This window comes from Chiloscyllium punctatum, chromosome 33 (assembly GCF_047496795.1).
Source record: "Chiloscyllium punctatum isolate Juve2018m chromosome 33, sChiPun1.3, whole genome shotgun sequence".
Lineage (NCBI taxonomy): Eukaryota > Metazoa > Chordata > Chondrichthyes > Orectolobiformes > Hemiscylliidae > Chiloscyllium > Chiloscyllium punctatum.
In genome coordinates, this window is record NC_092771.1 from 6,436,917 (window position 1) to 6,461,934 (window position 25,018).

At 42.8% G+C, this 25,018-nt stretch overlaps 1 protein-coding gene across 3 annotated transcripts in view; it reads right to left on the reverse strand.

The window, feature by feature from the left end:
* The window catches only part of fes (FES proto-oncogene, tyrosine kinase), a 57,863-nt gene extending 51,215 nt beyond the window's left edge, over positions 1–6,648 (reverse strand). Inside the window, exon 1 of one of the 3 annotated variants that reach the window (XM_072552851.1) lies at positions 6,498–6,648. The gene's annotated coding sequence lies outside the window, so the exon portion shown is untranslated. Of the gene's footprint in view, positions 1–5,850; positions 6,084–6,183 lie in introns of those variants that run through there. The other 2 variants (XM_072552850.1, XM_072552852.1) reach the window with 2 other exon arrangements.
* Between the last annotated feature and the right edge of the window lie 18,370 nt (positions 6,649–25,018).

The window sequence follows — 25,018 nt, forward strand, 5'->3', positions numbered from 1 at the left end:
AATGGAAGAGGGTGGAAGACTGCTTAACCAGGATGGGAGGGGTCTTTGATTATGTTGGTTGCTTTCCCGATGCAGTGGGAAGTATAGATGAAGTCAATAGATGGAAGGCTGGTTTGTGTGATGGACTGGGCTGTGTTCACAACTCCATTTTCTTTTGATCTTGGGAAGAGCAGTTGCCATACCACACTCAGACAGAATGCTTTCTATGGTGCAACGATAAAAATTTGTAAGAGTCTGTAGAACATGGCGAATTTCCTTAGCCCCATAAGGAAGCCAAGCATTCTTAACTGTAGTGTCAATGTAGGTCAACCAGGCCAGATTGCTGGTGATCGTCACTCCCAAGAACTTGACCATCTCCACCTCAGCACCATTGATGCAAACAGGGGTCTGCCTTCCATTCTGCTTCCTGAAGTCAATGACCAGCACCGTCATTTTGCTGACATTGATGGAGAGATTGTCGTCTATACATTATGGCATTAAGCACTCAATCTCTTCCTCTACTCCATATCGTTGTTGTTTGAGATCTGACCTACTACAGTGGTGTCATCAGCAAACATTCAATGGAGTTGGTGTGGAATTTGTCACACAGTCATGTGCATATAAGGAGTATAGTAGTTGGCTAAGTACACAGCCATGCAGGGCACCAGTACTGAGGATTATTGTGGAGGTGGTGTTGGTCAGAAAGTTGAGAATCCAGTTATAGAGAGGGAAGCAGAGACCGAGGTCCTAAAGTTTGGAATTATGGTGTTGAAGGTGGAGCTGTAGTCAATAAGTAGGAACCTGACCTAGATATCCTTATTGTCCAGATGCTCCAGGGATGAGTGTCAGGTCAGGAAGATGGTGTCTGCTGTTGACCTGTTGTGCCAGTAGGCGAATTGCAAGGGATCAAGGCAATCTGAGAGGCTGGAGATGATGTGAGCCATATCCAACCTCTCGAAGCACTTCATAGTTGTGGAGGTCAGAGCCTCCTAACAGTGGTCATTGAGGCACACTGTGATTTTTCTTTGGCACTTGGATGATGGTGGTCTTCTTGAAGCAGGTGGGGACTTCAGATCGAAGTAAGAAGAGATTGAAGAAACTCCTGCAAGCTGGTTCACACAGGTTCGAAGTGCATGGCTGTGGACTCCATCCAGGGTGGTTGCTTTCCAGGGTGTTCAGTCTTAGATAGCCAATCTAACATCTGTGGTGATGACCAAGGATACAGGTACATGTGAGGCTCATGGAATAGGTGAAATCATTTTACTGCCCTTCTGTTCATAGCATTTACAAAATGCATTGAGCTCATCAGAAGGGAAATACGGTTGCCTGTGATTCTGTTCAACTTTGCTTTGCAGCCTATTATGTCAGGTAAGCCTTGTTACAAACAACTGGTGTCCATGCGGTTGGTCTGGACATCAAGCTAAGTTTGGTATTGCTTCTTGGCATCCCTGATGGCCTTGTGAAGGTCATACCTGGATTTCCTGTAGAGGCCAGGGTCACCCAACTTGAATGCCTCAGACCTGGACTTCAGCAGGGGGTGGATCTCCCAGTTCCTCCATGGTTTCCAGTTGGGTAACATTGGGATTAACACTGATTGAACTCATTAAAATTACAAAGTATATTTACGAATGAAACACTTCAGTGAAGTTTTAAATAATTTGAAAGTTTGTTTCAACACAAGTCTGAAAGTTACCCCACATCAGCTTTAAAACCAATCCAATTACTGAACAAACTGAATGGTAATGTATCAGCATCTGGTTAAGGTGACCATCTAAGCGATATTGGCACCACCCCCACCATCGATGCTCAGTACATAGTGCTGCTACTATCTACATCTTCTGTCCTTCAGAAATTCACCAAGGCTCCTTAGACAACACATTCAAAACTCATGACCTCTTCCATCTATAAAGGACAAGTGTAGCAGATGCTTGGGAACACCACCAGCTGCACATTGCATTCCAAGCCACTCACCATTCTGAACTTGGAAATGTATTGGGAGAAAATGAGGACTGCCGATGCTAGAGCTCAGAGTCAAAAGTGTAGTGCTGGAAAAGCACAGCAGGTCAAGCAGCATCCAAGGAGCAGGAGAATCGATGTTTTGGGCATAAGCCCTTCATCAGGCATGAAGTGTTTAAGCCTGAAACATCGATTCTCCTGCTCCTTAGATGCTGCCTGACCTGCTGTACTTTTCCAGCACTACACGCTCAACTTGGAAATGTATTGCCATTCCTTCAGTCTCACTGGGTCAAAATCCTCTAATTCCCTCCTTATTGGTAAATCCTCTAATTCCCTCCTTACACCACACAGGCTGCAGCAATTCAAGAAGACTGCTCACAACTGTTTTAAGGGCAACTCAGGATGAGCAATAAATATTGGCCAGCCAGCTACACCCATATCCCATAAATGAATAAAAAGAAGAAAAAAAATTCTCAATCATTGTGAAGTGGGAGATGGCACAGGGTAGAGTGACACTAGGCACACGGATACACAAGATGGCTGCTGAGCTATCAACTGGCCACTTAACACATAAGATGGCCTCTGGACCACAATATGGAGAGAGACAGCAGAGCAAATACAGACACTTCCTGGGGCCACCAGAATGCCAGCACAATGCATTCACAACCTAGCTGATTAGTTTAAGGTGGATGGGAGAAGAGAATACACATGAGTAATGTACACTGCCCGAAGTGTCTGGGTCCAGCCAACACCTTTTATGGAAATGTTAACAGCTTGATATGGACTCAATAAAGAATGCTAATAGCCAGAGCTGCTGTAATCATCCTTCTCTGGAAGAGCAATTAGTGCCCACTACTAGAGCAACAGACTTCTGCGCAGACACAGAAACTGACAATGACTGAAACTAACAACAACTGTCCTGAAATTAACAAAGGCTGTGCTGGAACTGACAATGACTTGGTATCCACAACTAACATTTCTGCAATGATTACCATGTTACAAAGACAATAATCTCATCACTGACCTATTGTATCACAAGATGTATAAAAGTATCTTGACATGTGCTCCGGGTCGAGAGAAGAATCGCAGCTGACCACCGTGCTGTTGGTATCGGTCTCTCTCTCTCCCCGGAGTTCCAGTATTTCTTCTGGTATTGCAACAAACTCTGTCATTGAACCCCGAATCTGACTCAGAGACTGGTGGTTTTCCCCATAACAATTGGAAGAAAATCGTCTATTTAGTCCAGTCGGTAGCTCGACTTGGAATCATAAATTGTGCTTCAAAACTAATTTCAGCACTTGTGCAGAAATGAAGCTCACTTTTCCATACATTGAGTTGTCAGTGAACCATCCATTGGACAATCAATTAAAGTAAGGTCTCATTGATCTCTTGTTTGTTACTGGGATGTGGGCATCGTAGGCTCAGCCAAGTATTCATTGCTCACCCCTGTTTACCGTGAAACTGAGTGGCTTGCTGGGTCACAGCTGAGAGTCAACCACACTGATGTGGATTTGGAGTGATACGTAGGCCAGATCAGGTTAAAAAAGGTTAAGAACATTAATGAACCAGGCAGTTCAATGTTTAGGATTTGTCAATGTGAAAGGAAGGAAAGCAAATCTCATTCATTTGGATGAATCAAAGTGTTTCACAGCCAATATAGTATTTTTGATGTACAGTCACTGTTATACTGTCAGAAATGTAGCAACCAAATTGTGCATAAGATTCTACAAACAGCAATGAAATAAAAACCGGGTAATTCTGGTTGGGTGTTGTTTGAAGTATAAGTCTTCACCAGAATACTGAGAGAGCAACTTTTAGTGCTCTCCACAGGATCTTGTACATCCCGGAGAAGATGGCCAGGATATCAGCATAACATTTATTCTAAAAGGGAATTTCCAATTGTGCAGCACTCCTGCAGTACTACCCAAAGAAAAGTGTTGCTGGTGTATTTTAAAAGCAAGCTGAAATCAGTTGTTAGAAGTTCTTCACTGCCATATATCTAAAAGTAAGATGCCTGTCAAGCAATAGTCTCACACACAAATAATATTGTGTACGTTTTAATTAGGGCCAAAAACATTTCATTTGAGTAAATGTGTGAAATATATTGCTTCAGAAGTTTTACACAGGACAAGAATTATTTAATATATTGCGACCTGGACAATTAAACTGAGGAGAGGGAAAGGCTGAGCAGTTCCCATCTTCACTGTCTCAGACATATCCTTGGTTTCTCTTGACTGGACTAGTTCAGACTAATGCTGCACCTTTTCAGGCCACCCCACCTTCATATGCAGCAGATGTGGCAGAGTCTGCTCTATTATGCAACCCTTAACAAAGGTTGACCATGAGGGTAAAAACCACCATCTTAACAGGACAAGAGACTGTTTTCATATCAGTGCAGTAAAAATCTGGTGATTTCTAATCTGACAATGGAAAGTGGGTAGAGAATAATTAAAAGGGATGAATTACATGAGAATTTTGACAATATTAAAGCTGTTTTAAGTGCACCACTCCCTGTCACACAATGCCATCTTTTACAACATCCTTCCTCAGTCTTTTTGGGATGTTGGTTTGTGCTGTGCTGGTCAACTCTGACTCAACAACAGGTGTGTCCAATAGGATGTGGTTGAACAGAGTTAGCCTACACTTTGCCTTTGTCTACCCCTTTACTTCTCATTTTCAACCTGCAGTGCTGGCTTGCAACAACATGGAAAAGAGCCTCCCACTGTCGGATCACAGCCTTTCCATTGGCAAGTCTCAGCTGTACATCCTCTGACTTTTTTTTAAATTAAAAAATAGCCATTTACAGGATGTGACTTTCACTGGCTATACCAGCATCTATTGCCCTTCAGGCAGTTGAGATTCAACCACTTTGCTGTGGGTCTGGTGTCACACGCAAGCCAGACTGGGGAAGGACACGAGATTTTCTTTCCCGAATGGGTATTAATGAACCGGATGGTCTTTTATGACAATCAACAGTAGATATAGGGTTGCCACTATCCTAGCTTTTAATTCCAGATTTTTCCTATTTAATTCATATTTCACTATCACCTATGGTGGGATGCAAACCCTTTTCCTCAGAATGTGAACTTGGGGTTCAAGATGACAAGGAGTAAATGTGGACTGCAGATGCTGGAGATCAGAGTTGAAAAGTATGATGCTGGAAAACCACAGCATGTCAGGCAGCATCCGAGGAGCAGGAGAATCAATGTTTTGGGCATAAGTCTTTCATCAGGAATAGCATTCCTGATGAAGGGCTTATGCCCGAAATATAGATTCTCCTGCTCTTCGGATGCTGCCTGACCTGCTGTGGTTTTCCAGCATCATACATTTTGGTTCTACTTGACAAGCCCAGTAACATTATCACTATGTCACTGCCTCCTGCAGAACAAAACTGTAACAAATGTAAATTTATACAATGCTTTTCACATCTGTACCATCAAGAAATACTTAGGACATATTGGAATATTTCTGAAGTGTCATCATCTATAGATCAGCAAAAACAGCAGCCATTTTACACAGTAAACTTCCATCATCATCAGCAAGAATGACCTATCTGTAGTGATGTTAGCTGATGGATAAATGTTGCCAAAGATACCAAGAGAACACTACTTTTATTTTCACATACATCTGAACAGGAAAGAATTAAATATCACATTTGACAGGCAGCAGCTATGATATACCTATTCCAGACACAAACACCTTGAATAATCCTTACAGCATTTCCCATTTTTAAATCTCTTAATTCAAGTGTGCAAATTTCATACACACTAACGATTGCATTTCAGATGGCATGTTGAAATATTACAACATAGCTTTGTATTGCTACACTAGTCTCAATCTGTCTATAATGGACGCCCTCTCTCATTTATTACTTAATCAAAATTCAATTGAGACAAAATATGAAAGAACTCTTACTATAAATATTTCCATTAGCAGACACTTGTCACTTCGATAATTCCGGCACTAAGTATATACTTTCAAAGAGTTTCCAGTAAGTTCAATGAGAGTCTTTTTTGTCTACTACCGATAATTATTACTTATTTTCATAAGCAGAGATATTGGCTTCAAGTTGTTAGGAACCACATCATCGCCCGACACCACATCAGAATTTTGAACCAAAGCCTAGGACTGCATCAGGGAAAATAAAACGCTACAAACCTACAGAGTTCCTTAGCCCTGCCTATTCCCATAACTTATTGTTGACTGGCTCACCGCTTTTAAAAAAATGTGAACAGAGTGTGAAGTTACCGGAAATGGATTCCCGAGAGTTGATTAGGAAACTCCTTCGTTACTCTGAATTTCTCTTTTCCTCAGGTAATTGGCGAAATTGATATATTATTGGGGGAAATGAACCGGTTTGAGAGTCAAAACCTTGTTCAAATATCAATATTAAAAGTCCAAAAACTGATGAGGCAGCAGCTCGTGCGAGTTTCTCCCAAATTCCTGGGAATTATTCTTCTTCCTGATCAGTTACATTATATAAATCCTTAAACACAAATATTTTATTCGGTATCCATCCCAATCCCCTCCAAAAAGAAAAACAAGTTCCCTTTTCAGTTTACCCTTTACTGTTCCTATTTGTCCTTTCTATGTCGTACATCGGCTGTATCTCGGGCTCACTGTCTCAGTTTCCTTCCTCTCGGCTGCAAAGTGTGAATTTCAAACCAACCTCGGTACGTCGGCTTAACCCTGTACATGCTGGACCAGTACTGGATTAGTGGTGCTGGAAGAGCACAGCAGTTCAGGCAGCATCCAACGAGCAGCGAAATCGACGTTTCCGGCAAAAGCCCTTCATCAGGAATAAAAAGTCAATTCATCGCTTTTAGAAAATGTTGCACGGATACCTTTAGATGATTTTAGAAGGGAAGATATATTGACAATCTGTCACCAATTGGTATCAATTATTTTGAATTTTATTTTGGAAAAACTTTTTCTTAAAACATTGGCTTTCCAAAACTAATACTGACTAATCGAGTGTAGAATACAAACTGGAGTCATGTGGTTCAGTGGGCGATGTCCTTACCTCTAGATCAGGAGGCCCAGCCTCAATTGCTGTACAAAGATCTGGGCAACAGGGGAAAAAATACACCCAATACCATCCTCACCCTGATGGCCACCTTTGTGTGTGGCTGCATCAAGCTGTGCGTGGATCCCCGGTACGCAAACACCAAGTGTCACTACGTACTGAGGTTCTACCTGTCCCCGGTGTTGCGAAGGATGGTCCTGGCCTCGCTACTGCGGAACGCTCCGAGTAGTTGGACCGTTCCGTATCACCTGTCCTTCGTGGAGAAGTTTATAAAGAAAAACACCTTTGACCACAAATCCATCAGGAAGTGGTCAGCACGTAGTGTCCTTGAGACCCTTCGGGAAAAGGAGAGGGCGGATCCTGTCGAGTGGTTCCCTGAGCAGACTGTCAAAGTTATTTGGCAGAATGCCTCATCGCCAGAACTTTCCAACAAGCACCAAGACATGGCTTGGCTGGTCGTGAGAAGGGCTCTGCCTGTGAGATCCTTTATGCACGCCCGGACTCTCAGCCGCACCGCACGCTGCCCTTGAATCGGCTGCGGGGGGACGAGACTGTCACACACCTCCTTCTGGAATGTGCCTATGCAGAGGAAGTCTGGAGAGGAATGCAGTGGTGTTTGTCAAGGTTTGTCCCGAGCAGCCCCGTGACGCGGGACTCTGTGCTGTATGGCCTGTTCCCCGGAACGCACTCTGAGACGGACATCAACTGTGCCTGGAGGATCATCAACTCAGTGAAGGACGCTCTCTGGGTGGTCCAAAACCTGTTGATCTTCCAGCTGAAGGAGTTGACCCCGACTGAGTGTTGCAGACTGGCACATTCCAAGGTCCAGGACTACGTGCTGAGGGACGCACTGAAGCTTGGGGCAGCTGCTGCCAAGGCGCGGTGGGGAAAGACCACCGCGTAACGTCTGCCTGCCTAAAGAAGAACAGGGGGCCCACGCAGTCATTTGGGCTCTGCTGACGCCTCAGCTAAAAATGTAATCGTACAGACCTGTAAATAGGAATGATTACTCTGTTTTTGGTATGCAAAGAAATGGAATGTTTACATATGTATGGCATGTCCAGTTGTATAGATCATCAAAGTAATCATGAATAAAGTATATTTTTGAAATAAAAAAACACCTGCCTGAGAGATGTGATAAAACATGTCAGAGGCCAAAAAAAAACCCTGCATATGCTGGAACCCAAAGTAGAAAAGCAGGAGGTTGGAAGAAGTCAGCAAGCCAGGCAGCATCAGGAGGGAGAGAAATCAATGAAGGGCTTTTGCCTGAAAAGTCGATTTTCCTGCTCCTTGGATGCTGCCTGACCTGCTGTGCTTTTCCAGCACCACTCTGATCTAGACTCTAATCTCCAGCATCTGTAGTACTCACTTTCACTTAATGGTATAACCCTTATTGACCTGAAGCTTGCTGTGTTCTTCCAGCCTCCTGCTGGTCTACTTAAACCATCTCAGAGCACATTCATCAAAACTAAATGAGTGCATAGATAATAACTGCAAGTGTAGACTGGACAGGAGAAGAATATGTGTGTTATAATAATAAGGCCTAGTCCAGGAAGGATCATACTAGTTTGGAGCAGAAAGAGGCCATTCGGCAGTTGGAACTTACTCTGCCATTGAATGAAATCATGGCTGACCTGACTGTGGTCACAACTCCATACTCCACCCAACCAATAACCTTTGACTCGCTTTGAAAAAAAACTTAAGTCATTCATGAGATGACAACCCAAATTGCCCAGAAGGCAGTTAAGGGTCAACCACGTTGTTGTGGGTCTGGGGTCACATGTAGGCCAGGCTGGGTAAGAATGGCAGTTTCCTTCCTGAAAAGATATTAGCAAACTGGATTTTTTTTCACAACAATCAACTCATAGTCATAGTTAGACTCTTAATTCCAGATTTTTATTGAATTTAAATTCTACTATGGAAGTATTTAAACCTGGGTCCCACTCTGCCGAGGACATGGAGGTCCTGGGCCTCCTTCACTGTCGCTCCCTCACCACCTGACGCCCGGAGGAAGAACGCCTCATCTTCCACCTCGGAACACTTCAACCCCAGGGCATCAATGTGGACTTCAACAGTTTCCTCATTTCCCCTTCCCCCACCTCATCCTAGTTTCAAACTTCCAGCTCAGCACTGTCCCCATGACTTGTCCTACCTGCCTATTTTCTTTTCCACCTTTCCACTCCACCCTCCTTCTCGACCTATCACCTTCATCCCCTCCCCCACTCACCTATTGTACTCTAAGCTACTTTCTCCCCACCCCCACCCTCCTCTAGCTTATCTCTCCACCCTTCAGGCTCTCTGCCTCTATTCCTGATGAAGGGCTTTTGCCTGAAATGTCGATTTTAGATTAGATTAGATTACTTACAGTGTGGAAACAGGCCCTTCGGCCCAACAAGTCCACACCGCCCCGCCGAAGCGTAACCCACCCATACCCCTACATCTACATTTACCCCTTACCTAACACTATGGGCAATTTAGCATGGCCAATTCACCTGGCCTGCACATCTTTGGACTGTGGGAGGAAACCGGAGCACCCGGAGGAAACCCACGCAGACACGGGGAGAACATGCAAACTCTACACAGTCAGTCGCCTGAGGTGGGAATTGAACCCGGGTCTCTGGCGCTGTGAGGCAGCAGTGCTAACCACTGTGCCACCGTGCCGCCCTACTGCTACTCGGATGCTGCCTGAACTGCTGTGCTCTTCCAGCACTACTAATCCAGGATCTCTAGTTTAACAGCCCAGTGATATTACCATTAGGCCACCACCTCCCCAAATTAGCATCAGTGAATTAGCTATCTGCCATTGCTTTAAGAATATTCAGTGCACCCCACTCTCACTGCTCTCAGAAGATGAGAGTTCACTACAGATTCTGAGAGAAAAAAATACAATCCTTATCTCTCAGGTGAGATATCCTTACTACTAAACTGTTCCTTTGTTCTTACGACAGACTCCTCTGTTCATTAGAGGGACACAAATTAGTTCTGTCAGTGTCAGGAGCACCATGGCAACTGGTAGTGTGCCTGTGACAAACAAACAACAGGAATTACCTGAGAAACTCAGCACGTCTGGCAGTGTCTGTGGAGAGAGAAATGGAGTTAACATGGTGTGTCCAGTGACTCCTAGAGTCATAGAGTCATAGAGATGTACATATAGAAACAAACCCTTCGGTCCAACCCGTCCAGATATCCCAACCCAATCTAGTCCCACCTGCCAGCACCTGGCCCATATCCCTCCAAACCCTTCCTATTCATATATCCATCCAAATGCCTCTTAAATGTTGCAATTGTACCAGCCTCCACCACTTCCTCTGGCAGCTCATTCCATACACGTACCACCCTCTGCATGAAAACGTTGCCCCATGGGTCTCTTTTATATCTTTCCACTCTTGAGAATTAATAGCAATGGGAAAAGATGGTCTTTATGCTAACGATGGGTGAAGGCAGGGGTGAGCAGATAGGTAGAAACTGTGTTCAGAAAGAGAAAACAGGAAGGCAGATAAATTTGATATAAGCCAGGGAGGAAGAGAATGTTTGCTGAGCTGAAAGCAACCACATTTCATGATGGACCTGGAGTGTGGGGATGGGTATTGGAAAGGAAGGAGGTGTTCACGCTCTAAACTTGTTAAACTCGATGTTGGGCCTTGAAGGCTGTAAGATCCTTAAGCAGAAATGAGATGCTACTCCTCCAGTTAGCAATGAGCCTCACTGGAGCAATGCAGCAGGCCTGAGACGGAAATGTTGGCAATAGGAACATGGTGGTGTATTGAAGTGGCAGCAAACTGGAAGCAACAGGTTATTTTTGTGGACAAAATGTAGGTGTTCTGCAAAGCAGTCACCTAGTCTGTGTTTCAGTTCCCCAGTGTAGAAGAGACTGCATTATGAACAGTGAATACAATGGACTAGATTGAGTGAAGTGCTGGTAAATCACCGCTTCACCTGAAAAGTGTATCTGGGACCTTGGATAGTGAGGAGGTTATCAAGCAGCATAGTGAGGAAAGAGATCAATCTGAGACTGGTACAGTTGAGAAAAGAAGAGAGTCAAGCAGTCAGGGCAGGCAGGGACAAAGCAGAGATCAAGATAGGACTGATAAATTAAACTGCACTTATTTCAATGCAAGAGGCCTAACAGGGAATGTAGATGAACTCGGGGCATGGTTAGGAACATGGGACTGGGATTTCATAACAATTACAGAGATGTGGCCCAGGACTGACAGCTTAATGTTCCAGGATACAAATGTTACAGAAAGGATAGAAAGGGGGGCAAGAGAAGAGGGGGAGTGGCGGTTTTGATAAAGGATAGCGTTACAGCTGTACTTAGGGAGGATATTCCTGGAAATACATCCGGGAAGTTATTTGGGTGGAACTGAGAAATAAGAAAAGGATGATCACCTTATTGGGATTTTATTATAGACCTCCAAATAGTGAAATTGAGAAACAAGCTTGTAAGGAGATCTCAACTGTCTGTAAGAATAATAGAGTGGTTATGGTAGGGGATTTAAACTTTCCAAACATTGACTGGGACTGCCATAGTGTTAAGGATTTGATGGAGAGGAATTTGTTAAATGTGTACAAGAAATTCTTTTGATTCAGTTTGTGGATGTACAAAATTTGACCTACTCTTGGGAAATAAGGCATGGCAAGTGATTCAGGTGTCAGTGGGGGAGCACTTTGGGGCCAGCAACCAGAATTCTATTAGTTTTAAAATAGTGATGGAGAAGGATAGGTCAGATCTAAATATTGAAGTTCTAAATTAGAGGAAGGCTAATTTTGATGGTATTAGGCAACATTGGGGGCAAATGTCCACAGGTAAAGGGATGGCTAGAAAATGAGAAGCCTTCAAAAATGAGATAAAGAGTGCAGAGACAGTAGATTCCTGTTAAGGTGAAAGGCTGGTAAATGGAGGGAATGCTGGATGACTAGAGAAATTTAGGATTTTGTTCAGAAAAAGGAGGAAGCATATGTTGAGTAAACAGGATAGATCGAATGAATCCTTAGAAGAGTATGAAGGCAGTAGGAGTATACTTAAGAAGGAAATCAGGAAGGCAAACAGGGGACATGAGTTAGCTTTGCCAAAAGGGTTAAGGAGAATCAAAAGAGTTTTTTATAAATACATTAAGGACAAAAGGATAATTCAGGAGAGAATACAGCCTCTCAAAGATCAGCAAGGCAGCCTTTATGTGGAGCCGCAGGAGATGGGGGAGATACTAAATGAGTATTTTGCATCAGTGTTTGCTGTGGAGAAGACATGGAAGATACAGAATAGATGGTGACATCTTGAAAAATGTCCATATTACAGAGGAGGAAGTGCTGGATTTCTTGAAATGCATAAAGGTGGATAAATCCCCAGGACCAGATCAGGTGTACCTTAGAACTCTGTGGGAAGCTAGGAAAGTGATTGCTGGGTCCCTTGCTGAGATATTTGTATCATCGATAGTCACAGGTGAGATGTCGGAAGACTGGAGGTTGGCTAACTTGGTGCCACTGTTTAAGAAAGATTGTAAGGACAAGCCAGGGAACTATACACCAGTGATCCTGACGTCATTGGTGGGCAAGTTGTTGGAGGGAATCCTGAGGGACAGGATTTACATGTATCTGGAAAGGCAAAGACGGATTAGGTATAGTCAACATAGCTATGTGTGTGGGAAATCATGTCTCATGAGCTTGATTATGATTATGATTCCCTTTGGCCTGACCAGTCCACATTGGCCCTTCAAAGAGTAACCCACCCAGACCCATTTCCCTCTGACTAATGCACCTAACACTATGGGCAATTTAGCATGGCCAATCCACCTGACCTGCGCATCGTTGGACTGTGGGAGGAAACCAGAGCACCCGGAGGAAACCCACACAGACACTGGGAGAATGTGCAAACTCCACACAGGCGGTCACCCAAGGCTGGAATTGAACCTGGGACCGTGGTGCTGTGAGGCAGCAGTGCTAACCACTGAGCCACCGTGCCACCCATGTTTTTTAAAAGAAGTAACAAAGAGGATTGATGAGGGCAGAGTGGTGGACGTGATCCATATGGACTTCAGTAAGGCATTCAATAAAGTTCCCCATGGGAAACTGGTTAGCAAGGTTAGATCTCATGGAATACAGGGAGAACTAGCCATTTGGATACAGAACTGGCTCGAAGGTAGAAGACAGAGGGTGGTGGTGGAGGGTTGTTTTTCAGACTGGAGGCCTGTGACCAGTGGAGTGCCACAAGGACCGGTACTGGGTCCACTACTTGTCTTTATTTATATAAATGATTTGGATGTGAACATAGAAGATATAGTTACTAAGTTTGCAGATGACACCAAAATTCAAGGTGTAGTGGACAGCGAAGAAGGTTACCTCAGATTACAACAGGATCTGGACCAGATGGACCAATGGGCTGAGGAGTGGCAGATGGAGTTTAATTTAGATAAATGTGTGAGGTGCTACATTTTAGGAAAGCAAATCTTAGCAGGACTTATGCACTTAATGGTAAGGTCCTTGGGAGTGGTGCTGAACAAAGAGACCTTGAAATGCAGGTTCATAGCTCTTTGAAAGTAGAGTCACAGGTCGATAGAATAGTGAAGAAGATAGGTAAAAACAAGGACTGCAGATGCTGGAAACCAGATTCTAGACTAGAGTAGTGCTGGAAAAGCACAGCAGTTTAGGCACATTCGAGGAGCAGGAAAATCGACGTTTCAGGCAAAAGCCCTTCATCAGGAATAGAGGCAGAGTGCCTGCAGGGTGGAGAGATAAGTGAGAGGAGGGTGGAGGTGGGGAGAAAGTAGCATAGAGTACAATAGGTGAATGGGGGTGGGGATGGAGATGATAGGTCAGAGAGGAGGGTGGAGTGGATAGATGGGAAGGAAGATTGACAGGTAGGACAAGTCATGGGGACAATGCTGAGCTGGAAGTTTGGAACTGGGGTGAGGTGGGAGAAGGGGAAATGAGGAAACTGGAGAAGTCCACATTGATGCCCTGGGGTTGAAGTGTTCCGAGACGGAAGATGAGGCGTCGGGTGGTGAAGGAGGCCCAGGGCCTCCATTTCCTCAGCAGAGTGGGAAGGGGAATTGAAATGTTGGGCCACAGGGCAGTGTAGTTGATTGGTGTGGGTGTCCCAGAGATGTTCCCTAAAGTGCTCTGCTAGGAGGCATCCAGTCTCCCCAATGTAGAGGAGACTGCATCAGGACCAACGGATACAATAAATTATATTGGTGGATGTGCAGGTAAAACTTTGATGGATGTGGACGGCTCCTTTGGAGCCTTGGATGGAGGTGAGGGAGGAGGTGTGGGCGCAGGTTTTGCAATTCCTGTGGTGGCAGGGGAAGGTGCCAGGACGGGAGGGTGGGTTGTAGGGAGGCGTGAACCTGACCAGGTCGTCGTGGAGGGAATGGTCTTTGCAGAAGGTGGAAAAGGGTGGGGAGGGAAATATATCCCTAGTGGTGGGGTCTGTTTGGAGGTGGCGGAAATATCGTCGGATGATTTGGTTTATGATAACGTTGGTAGGGTGGAAGGTGAGCACCAGGGGGGTTCTGTCCTTGTTACGTTTGGAGGGGTGGGGTCTGAGGGTCTAGGTTTGGGATGTGGACGAGATGCGTTGGAGGGCATCTTTAACCTCCTTTCATTTACCTCTCCACCCTGCAGGCACTCTGCCTCTATTCCTGATGAAGGGCTTTTACCCGAAATGTCGATTTTCCTGCTCCTCGGCTGCTGTGCTTTTCCAGCACCACTCTAATCTAGTGAAGAAGGTGCTTGGTGTGTTTTCCTTTATTTGTCAGAGTAATGAGTATAGGAGTTGGGAGGTCATGTTGCAGATGTACAGGATGTTGATTAGGCCACTGTTGGAATATTGCATGCAATTCTGGTCTCCTTCCAATCGGAAGGACGTTGTAAAACTTGAAAGTGTTCAGAAAAGATTTACAAGGATGTTGCCAGGATTGAAGGATTCGAGCTATGGGGAGAGGTTGAATAGGCTAGGGCTGTTTTCCCTGGAGGATCAGAGACTGAGGAGTGACCTTATAAAGGTTTATAAAATCAGGAGGGGCATGGGTGGAATAAACAGACAAGGTCTTTTCCCTGGGGTGGAAAAGTCTAGAACTAGAGGGCATAGTTTTAGGGTGAGAGGGGTAAAATATAAAAAAAACCTAAGGGGCAACGTTTTCACGCAGAGGATGGTGCGTATATGGAATGAGCTGCCAGAGGAAGTGGTGGAGGCTGGTACAATTGCAACATTTAAAAGGCATCTGGATGGGTATATGAATAGGAAGGGTTTGGAGAGATATGGGCTGGGTGCTGGCAAGCGGGACTAGATTAGGTTGGGATATCTGGTCGGTATGGACGAGTTGAACCAAAGGGTCTGTTTCTATGCTATACATCTCTATGACTCTAAATGACTTTAGTACAGGAAACAGGCTATGAGCAAAAGCAGACCAATCAGTGTTAATTGCAAACATTTTCAAGTGCTAATACTGTGAATTAGTTTGAGAGTCAAGATTGCTGTGTGGAAATCAACAGGAGCTTTGCATCAATGCACTGATGTAGCTCTGCACTTTCACTGCCCAGATTAGTGGTGGAAGGGTAAGAGAGAAGTATGGTTGTGAATATGTTTGTTCATAATGCTAGTTGCAACTGGGAACACAATGTTACTCCACACTTAAAGAAAGGGACAGAAGTGTATTGCAAGTAACAAAATGGAAATGTGACCGGAGATAGCTCTTGGATGGGGCGGGGCTGGGTACAATGTGAGGATACTATTCTGTGTCTAATCTGAGATGACAGTAAATACTCGACATTGACTGAAGACATCAAGGTCAGGGAAACCCACAAGGTTAACATCAAGTTCATCCGTCATCTCATGGACAAAGCAGACTGGACCCTAGCCATTTTTAAAATTCAGTTGGGGGTCAATTGAAGCAGTGATAAAAGTTATTCATACAAGTGGCTGTTCAGCCATAAACATGCAGTCAAAGGAGGGTGGAGAAGAGATCTTTGAAGTTTTAGAGACAGGCAATGAGGTGAAGAGGTTTAAAGAAGTGAATTTCAGACAATTGTGCTTTCTGGTTTCAAGCTCTGTCATTGGTGAAATGAGAGGCAAAGGCCAGAGGACACAGAGTAGAAACGACTGAGCTCGTCTGTTGTGTTGTTATGGATCAGGCCAGACTCACTCAAAACATTTCAACAAAGTAGCCCAGATCTTAACTTTGATGGTTGTTTTAAGCAGGTAAGCAGTGGATATTCCTGAATATATTCAGCTGGTCAAACCATTTAGTTTTAAATAAAACTAAATTTATTTACAAGATTATTGAATGAAACACAAACAAAAGAGAACAGAATACTGAATAACAGCCTATCCAAAAACTCAACAGATCATCCCAACTTAATGCTGTTCTAAATACTTGCAACAATTCCCATGAACACCCCTTGGCACAAAAGGTAAAATCAAACCCAGGGTCTTACAGGAGAGATATCAGAGAGAGAGAGGACCAACATGGCCCTGCTTCTTCGGGTCCAGCAGCTTCAAAGCTAAAAGAGAAAAGCTAAAGCAACCCAAACCAAACCAGAGAAAAGCAAAGCTGGGAGAACTGTCCACTCCCCTTTCATTGTACAAGTGTTTCTTTTTAAACTAGAAAGCCTTTTGCCTGAGGAAATATCTGTTAGCTATAATCAAACTGGTCCGAAAACCCTTCAAATTAGACTTTTTGAAGTCTGTGTCTTTTACGACCTCTGGAAGAAACCAAGGAAACATAACCTTGTTAAAGGAGCAGCATCTTCACAGGGTTAAGAGCCACCAAATGCTTAGCTTTATCAATCATGTCCCAGGCTCAGACTCAGAATTGGTCAATGATATTGCTCATTTGTTATTCCCTTCTCAGACCAGTCTATGGTTAAACCAAGCAAAACTAAAAAACTGCACCTAGCCTTCCACTGTGGGTATTATGTAGGTTCAAGAATGCAGTGCAGCACTGAGTGGGAGGAGGGAGTCTTGACAGCTTTGTATTGTTAGCCATAACCAATTCCATTAACCTGACAACCAAATCCATAAATATGAGAGATTGTCACCAATCCTCCATGCAGATAATTTTGGAGAAAAATGTTAATCACAGATGATAAGAATGTGGAACTCATTGCCACAACAATAGCTGAGTTGCTTTTAAGAAAAGTCTAGATTTTATGAAAGGGGACCAAGGAATGGCAAGATATGATGATAGGATTTGAAGCAGAGTGGTGGAAGAAGGTTCGTACTGGGGAAATCTACAATTTGTTACACCAAAAGCCCTGTTTCTCTGTTGTAAAATCTATGTAGTTCTCTGTGTGAAATTAGGCTGGTGGAATTGAATCTAACATTCACTATAAGAAGTTTACAGGCCATTTCTGTCTGTGATTTCTCTCATCAACATTTCCAGAGATTGAGCTAGGAAGTTTTGCAGCAACTAGTCCTTGCTTTCTGCAGGATACCTGAGCTAGGAAACTCTCCTACTTATACCACTGCCTTCAGGTGTGCAAGTAGCATTTATAGGCTGATACATCAACTTGTTTGGCCACTTTATGAATGTATCTTCAACAAATATGTCCGAGCATAGGACTCAACCAAGAGATTCTGGTCCAGATGTAGGGGCACTACCACTGCACCAGCAAATCTCCCACACAGGTCTCTTCTAATGCCAAATAAAACTGTTTCAAGTTTCAGAGGACTGCATAAGAATTTCCAGCTTCCCACTGACATCATGTACCAGGGAAATTCAATGAGCTTCTCATTCCCTAGTTCCCATATCTTGGTAAAACAGTTTAATATTCAGCATCCCAGGTAAAAGGTCAAGACTGATAGAAGAGCATGTGAAAGTTTCAAGGAACTGTGAAGACATGTCAAATCAGAATCTAGCTGGTCAGAAAAACACAATCTTGTTGAGGAGGAAAGACTATAGAAGGTGATTTTTAAAGCTGGGATAAGTGTGCGAGTATGGAATCCCAGCAGATAATAAAGGGAAGTTGTTTTTGAAAGCAGTGATTTGGGGACACAGCAAGGAGAGATTTCAAGTCAAAATTCTTCAGCTGGATAATCATATTATGAGAACAGTGATGTTGATAATGCTCAAATTCCAAACTGGACAGATGTATTGCTGAGTCTACACAACCTGTCTGAGTCCAGCAGACATTGAGTGTTTTCTTCTGGATTATACAACAAATCAATTTTCTAAATTATTATCTTTCATTATGACACAACAGATAATCTTCTGACTCAGATTCAAGGGTGTTACCAACTGAGCTAAGCTGACATGTCAGTATAATTTAATAAGCTGATCAGATTTAGAAATATACTTCATCGAGGCACAATTTCCTCATTCCTGTTGAACATTCCAACATTAATAGGACTGGTATGAGCTAACAATTCTCTAGAACAACAGAAAGTTGGCAAGGCTCCCTCCTCCCACACAATGCATGCTCTGCACACTTGAAACTATATGATGTCCACTTCAGTTGGCTCTTTGCAAAGAGGGCAATCTTCAAACACAGGAAACCTTCTTGTCTGTCCGTCAAAATTATAGCCAGGCCTTACTGGTAGTAGAGAAGCTTTATTTAAATCTGAGAAACCTGACAGGAAATGTCCCACAGGATATGGCAAAAGGGAGACACAGGAGAGAGTGTGAGATAAAACCAGAAAATATTGGAAGTCCTCAGCAGCTCATGAAACATTTGTTGTGGGAAAAACCAAGTTGATGACTTTTCAAATGAAGTGGGGTAAATTAGAAATATACCAGTTTTAAACCATCTTAAAACTGGAATGGTGAAGGATTGAAAAAGAACAGAAAAGACAATTTATCATAGGGTGGAAGGTAGGAAAATCAGATGACAAGAGTTGCTAGCTTAAAGCCAAAATTACTATTCATCAGATGAGAAACAGAAGATGTGTGTACTGGAGCCACCCAAAAGAGAAAAATGAGTAACACTGAAACAAGCAGCATAAGGAAATAAAATGAGAGTAGAATACAATGTTGAATCTAGAAGGCTGTAAAATACTGAACTGAAAGTGAAGTGTTGTTCATTGGAACATTGTAGGATGCCAAGACAGAGAGTCCAGCATGAGAGCATGGTGGAAAGTTTAAAAAAATTCATTCATGGGCTGAGGGCATCACTAGCTAGGCCAACATTTATTGCCCATCCCAAAAAGCAGTTACGGGTCAACCACATTGCTGTGGGTCTGGAGTCACATGTAGGCCAGACCAGGTAAGGATGGCAGTTTCCTTCCCTAAATGATATTTGTGAACCAGATGGGTTTTTCCAACAATGGATTCATGGTCAGCGTTAGACTCTTAATTCCAGATTTTTTCATTGAATTCAAATTTTACCATCTGCTGTGGCAGGATTCGAACCTGAGTCCACCGAATATATCCTGGGTCTCTGTATTAACAGGCCATTGCCTCCCCCTCCCCCAAGACTGCGTACTTGGGATTATGTTTGCAAACTAAATAGAGGTGTTTCACAAAGTGAGCTCTCAATCTACATTTATCTCCTGAGCATATAACAAACTGTTATGAGCAGCAAATGTGATTACCAAATCGAAACAAATGCATGAAAACCATTGCATGGTGCGGAGAGGAAGTAAAAATGAAAATGCTGCATCTCTTGTTCTCGCGTGACATGGCGTGAATGAGAAAGGGTAACTGATGAGTGAACTTGGAATGGTAAAAGGGCACATAGGGTAGTATTTATATTCCTAATGCACTTTTAAAATTTAGCCAAAAAGATAAAGAGTCAAAAATTAAGTTTGCTGCTCCATGACTCTAACCCCCAAAATACCATTAAAACAGTGATAAGACTTGAGAGGAAACCAAAAGCCAGCAAGGTATACACCTTTGGAAGAATGCAATCCTGATGAATTTCCTTCCACTTTGTTGCTAGTCCATTCACCAAGATTCCAGCTCAATTTTCAGCAGAAGTAACAAGAACTAAGCACAGTTGCCAAAATATTGCAGTTAAGAGTTACATAAGAGGTACATAGCTTGAGGGAATAGTATTTTCCATTGCTATGCAACAGCTTGTGTGACTCAGAAGCAGTTGAGAGAATCTACTACTGGGTACGTTAAAATTTGAGAACTCCAAAATTTAGCAAAAACAACAGTAGCAACATGCAACACAACAGTTCTCAAAAGAGGAAGTTTGGAGTTTTGAAAGTCACAGCTTTATCAGTGATGGCCTTAGCAGTTGTTACACACTGTTTTTAGGTCTCGATTTGTGCTGTAAAGGTAACCATTAACTGAGCTTTACATTGCTCTTTTTTCTTGGTATTTTATCAAAACAAGCAAGGGTATGTTATTATTAGGAGGCAAAATGTGACTTACTCTATTTGACAAGACAATCAGGGTATCATTATTCTGTATCAAATCTTACCTTCATCATATGAAAGTGCCGCCTTGGATATCTAAAAGACATCACATCTCTTGGATTAGGTTCAGAAGGTAAATGCAGAAAACCTCCTCAAACCAGTGTACACTGATCAACGCCAGGCCCCAATGAACTACTTTAACAAGGTGAAGGATATAATTTTCCAAGCATGCAGGATGGTGAGAATTATCACTTGTTTCTGGTTACCAGCAGAAATGCCAGAATGCAGAAAGCACTTTTCATCAGGGTTTTGAAAGTTAAAGGTAGCAAATTTTTCCAAGGTTTTGAAGGCTCCTGATGTGATAAATAGTAAGAGACTATTTGAACAGTTACAAAGATTCATCATACCTAAAAAGATATTAACTGGACAAAGAATGGAATTTGGGTCATCATGAAAATTAAATGAATGCTGCCCTTTGCAGTTGTTTGTTAAAGTACAGAACACTGAACTTTATACTGTGAATTATTAACAAAAGATTCTAATAGGAAATAAACACTTTAAAAGTTAACTTGTCATTTTTACATAGAAATATAAACAAAATACTGGTGTTTTCCTTTAATTAATCAGGTCAGCAGGTCTCCAGCTGTCTGCCTTCAGAATGATACAAAATTAAAAGGGAGTGAGTTTAGATTATTTCCTCTGAGACATATTCTTCAAGGGAAGAAAGAGACAGAACTTACACAACACCAATATTTATGTTGCTGTAGATAGAGAGAAAAATAATTTGTATTTATATAGGAAAATACCACATGTCTCAAAGCACTTTACAAAGCAATTTGTTTTTGAAGTGCAGTCATTTACGCAGAAAAATTTGCATTAAATTCCCAAACACAGCATTGAGAAAATGGTAGTTAATCTGTTACTTTCCTGAAGCTGCCTTGACCATCACATTGGATACTGGCTAACAGAAATCCACACTGACCCTCCGAAGAGTAACCCACCCAGATCCATTCCCCCTACCCTATTACTCTACATTTACCCCTGACTAATGCACCTTACCTATACAGCCCTGAACACAATGGGCAATTTAGCATGGTCAATTCATCTAATCAGCATCGGTCTTGTCTATGCTATTTGTGAATGAATGTATCAATCTAAAGGATGTCCAGTTTAACTTTGCATGTTTGTAATTAATAATCTATTTTTGGTACATCAGATAATAGGCTGTTGTAACAAATTACTTTTTTATTTTCAGTTCATTGATGAACCCTGGTGAGAGTTTCTTTCATCTTCAATAATGGTCACAGTCAGGTATCAGCCACTGTAGAGATTAATCAATTTCACATAGAGTTGTGGATTTCTAACTCAAACTCTGTAGAGTTTGATTTCTAATGCACTCTTCCCATCAGGATCGTGGCAACAGTAACTGGTCAGAACCACAATCTATCTTTATATGGCACCTTTAATATAGTAAAGCATCATGAGATTCTTCACAAAACCAAACCACATTAGGAAATACTAGAAGCATGTCACAGCAGGTGATCCAAAGCTTGGTAAAATGGACTGGTTTGAAGGAACACATTAAAGGAGGGGAGAAGCAAAGGAATTTTGGAGCTTGAGGCCTCAGTAACTGAAAGACTACTCTCCCAATGGCAGAAGAGTTAAAATAAAGGTCATGGTGGCACAGTGGTTAGCACTGCTGCCTCACAGCGCCAGAGACCCGGGTTCAATTCCCGCCTCAGGCGACTAACTGTGTGGAGTTTGCACGTTCTCCCAGTGTCTGTGTGGGTTTCCTCCGGGTGCTCCAGTTTCCTCCCACAGTCCAAAGATGTGCAGGTCAGGTGAATTGGCCATGCTAAAATTGCCTGTAGTGCTAGGTAAGGGGTAGATGTAGGGGTATGGGTGGGTTGCGCTTCGGCGAGGCGGTGTGGACTTGTTGGGCCGAAGGGCCTGTTTCCACACTGTAAGTAATCTAATCTAATTCAAGACGTGCAGATAATAGTATAGTAGAATCATTATAAAATGGTAGAATGTGGCCATGGAGGAAGTTGAAAATAAGGACAGAGGTAGAAACAGATTGTGTTAGTAATAATGTTGATGTTAGCAAATTATCAAAAATATCTAGAAAAAGTATAAATAGTTTGGTTCAGCCTCAGTTTCTAAGCAGGCATCAATGGTTAGAAAATGGAGATCTTGGCAGGACTCCTTATTCCCAATATTTAATTAGAACAATGCAAGATGCCAGGTAATCAGTCCAATAACTTAGAGGCATTAAGGGGTTGAGCGATGTTGTTGTAAGGTAGAGCCGAGTGGTGTCAACATACAAGTGAAATCTGATGTTTTTTATGATAATGCTGTTTTGGGGAAACATGGAGATGAGAATAGGAGTAGACCAAAGATAGATCCTAATGGATATTAGAGGAAACAGTACAATACAAGAAAGGGAAGCCATTGTAAAAGTTCTGAAGGTTCATATTGGATTCAAAACGTTACTTCTGTTTCTCCCTCCACAGATGCTGCTGGATCTGATGAGTTTAAAACACAGAAAATGGAAACATTCAGCCGTTCGAGCCTGCTCCACCATTGAACATGAACATTGACCAGCCGATCATCAAATTCAGTGCCCTGTACGTATCTACTTTCTCCCCATACTCTTTAATCCCATTAGCCTTAACAACTATATCTAACTCTTTCTTGAAACATTTGATGTTTCAGTCTCACCCACTTTCTGTGGCAGGAAGTTCCATGGCTCACCACTCTATGGGTGAAGACATTATCAGTGATAGGCAGCATGGTTTTGTGCAGGGAAGGTCGTACCTTACCAACTTAGAATTATTTGAGGAAGTGACAAAGTTGATTGATGAGGGAAGGACCATAGTTGTAATATACATGGACTTCAGTAAGGTTTGATAAGGTTCCCCATGGTAGGCTCATGGAGAAAATGAAGTCGCATGGGGTCCAGGGTGTACTAACTAGATGGATAGAGAACTGGCTGGGCAACAGGAGACAGAGTAGTAGTGAAAGGGAGTTTCTCAAAATGGAGACCTGTGACCAGTGGTGTTCCACATAGATCCATGCTAGGACCACTGTTGTTTGTGATATACATAAATGATCTGGGGAAGATTTAGGTAGTCTGATTAGCAAGTTTGCAGATGACACTAAGATTGGTGGAGTAGCAGATAGTGAAGGGGACTGTCAGAGAATACAGCAGAATACAGATAGACTGGAGAGTTGGGTGGAGAAATGGCAGATGGAGTTCAATCTGGACAAATGTGTGGTGATGCATTTTGGAAGATCGAATTCAAGAGTGAACTATACAGTAAATGGAAAAGTCCTGGGGAAAATTGATGTACAGAGAGATCTTGGTGTTCAGGTCCATTGTTCTCTGAAGGTGGCAACGCAGGTCAATAGAGTGGTCAAGGTGGCATATGGCATGCTTTCCTTCATTGGACAGGGTATTGAGTACAAGAGCTGGCAGTTCATGTTACAGTTGTATAAGACTTTGGTTTGGCCACATTTGGAATACTGCATACTGTTCTGGTCATCACATTACCAAAAGAATGCGGATACTTTGGAGAGGGTGCAGAGGCGGTTCCCGAGGATGTTGCTTGGCATGGAGGGCACTAACTATGAAGAGAGGTTGAGTAGATTAGGATTATTTTCATTAGAAAGTCGAAGGTTGAGGGGGGACCTGATTGAGGTCTACAAAATCATGAAAGGTATAGACAGGGTGGATAGCAAGAAGCTTTTTCCCACAGTGGGAGACTGAATTACTAGGGATCATGAGTTCAAAGTGAGAGGGGAAAAGTTTAGGGGAGATATGGATGGAAAGGTCTTTATGCAGAGGATGGTGGGTGCCTGGAACGTGTTGCCAGCGGAGGTGGTGGAGGCGGGCACAATAGCATCATTTAAGATGTGTCTAGAAAGGGCAAAGGGATACAGACCCTTAGAAAATAGGCGTCAGGTTTAAGTAGAGGATCTGGATCAGCGCAGGCTTAGAGGGCCAAAGGGTTTGTTCCTGTGCTGTAATTTTCTTTGTTCTTTGTTTTATTTCTCCTTGTCTCAGTCCCAAATGGTTTACCCCATAATCCTTAGACTGTGATGCCTGGTTCTGGACTCTCCAGCCATCAGAAATATCCTTCCTGTGTTTACCCTGTCTTGTTCTTTTAGAATTTAAAGGATTCTAGGCGATCCTTCTCCCATCCCCTCTACAAATTCTCCAATTTCCCAAATACAATCGCTTTATTTCATATTTCCAGCATCTGTAGTATTTTATTTTTATAATAGAAAAGCCATTGTCGTGATTCTATATTCTAAATAGCAGTAATGCATTCTACAGATTCACAATTCTGTGTAAGAAATATTTCTCAGTTGTCTGACCTATGTTCTTTCTTTAATATGAAATAAATGTCAAGAGTGTGGTGCTGGCACAGCACAGCAGGTCAGACAGTATCCAAGGAGCAGGAGAATCGACGTTTCAGGCACAAGCCCTTCATCAGCCCTTCATCCTGATGAAGGGCTTTTGCCCGAAATGTCGATTCTCCTGCTCCTTGGATGCAACCTGACCTGCTGTGCTTTGCCAGCACCACACTCTCGACTCTGATCTCCAGCATCTGCAATCCTCACTTAAAGTCTCCTGAACCAAAACCACTCTTTTAGTGGATTATGAAACTGACTGATACTATCTACTCTGTCCCATACCTTGATAGTTAAGGTCAGAATTCACATGACACCAGGTTATAGTCCAACAGGTATATTTG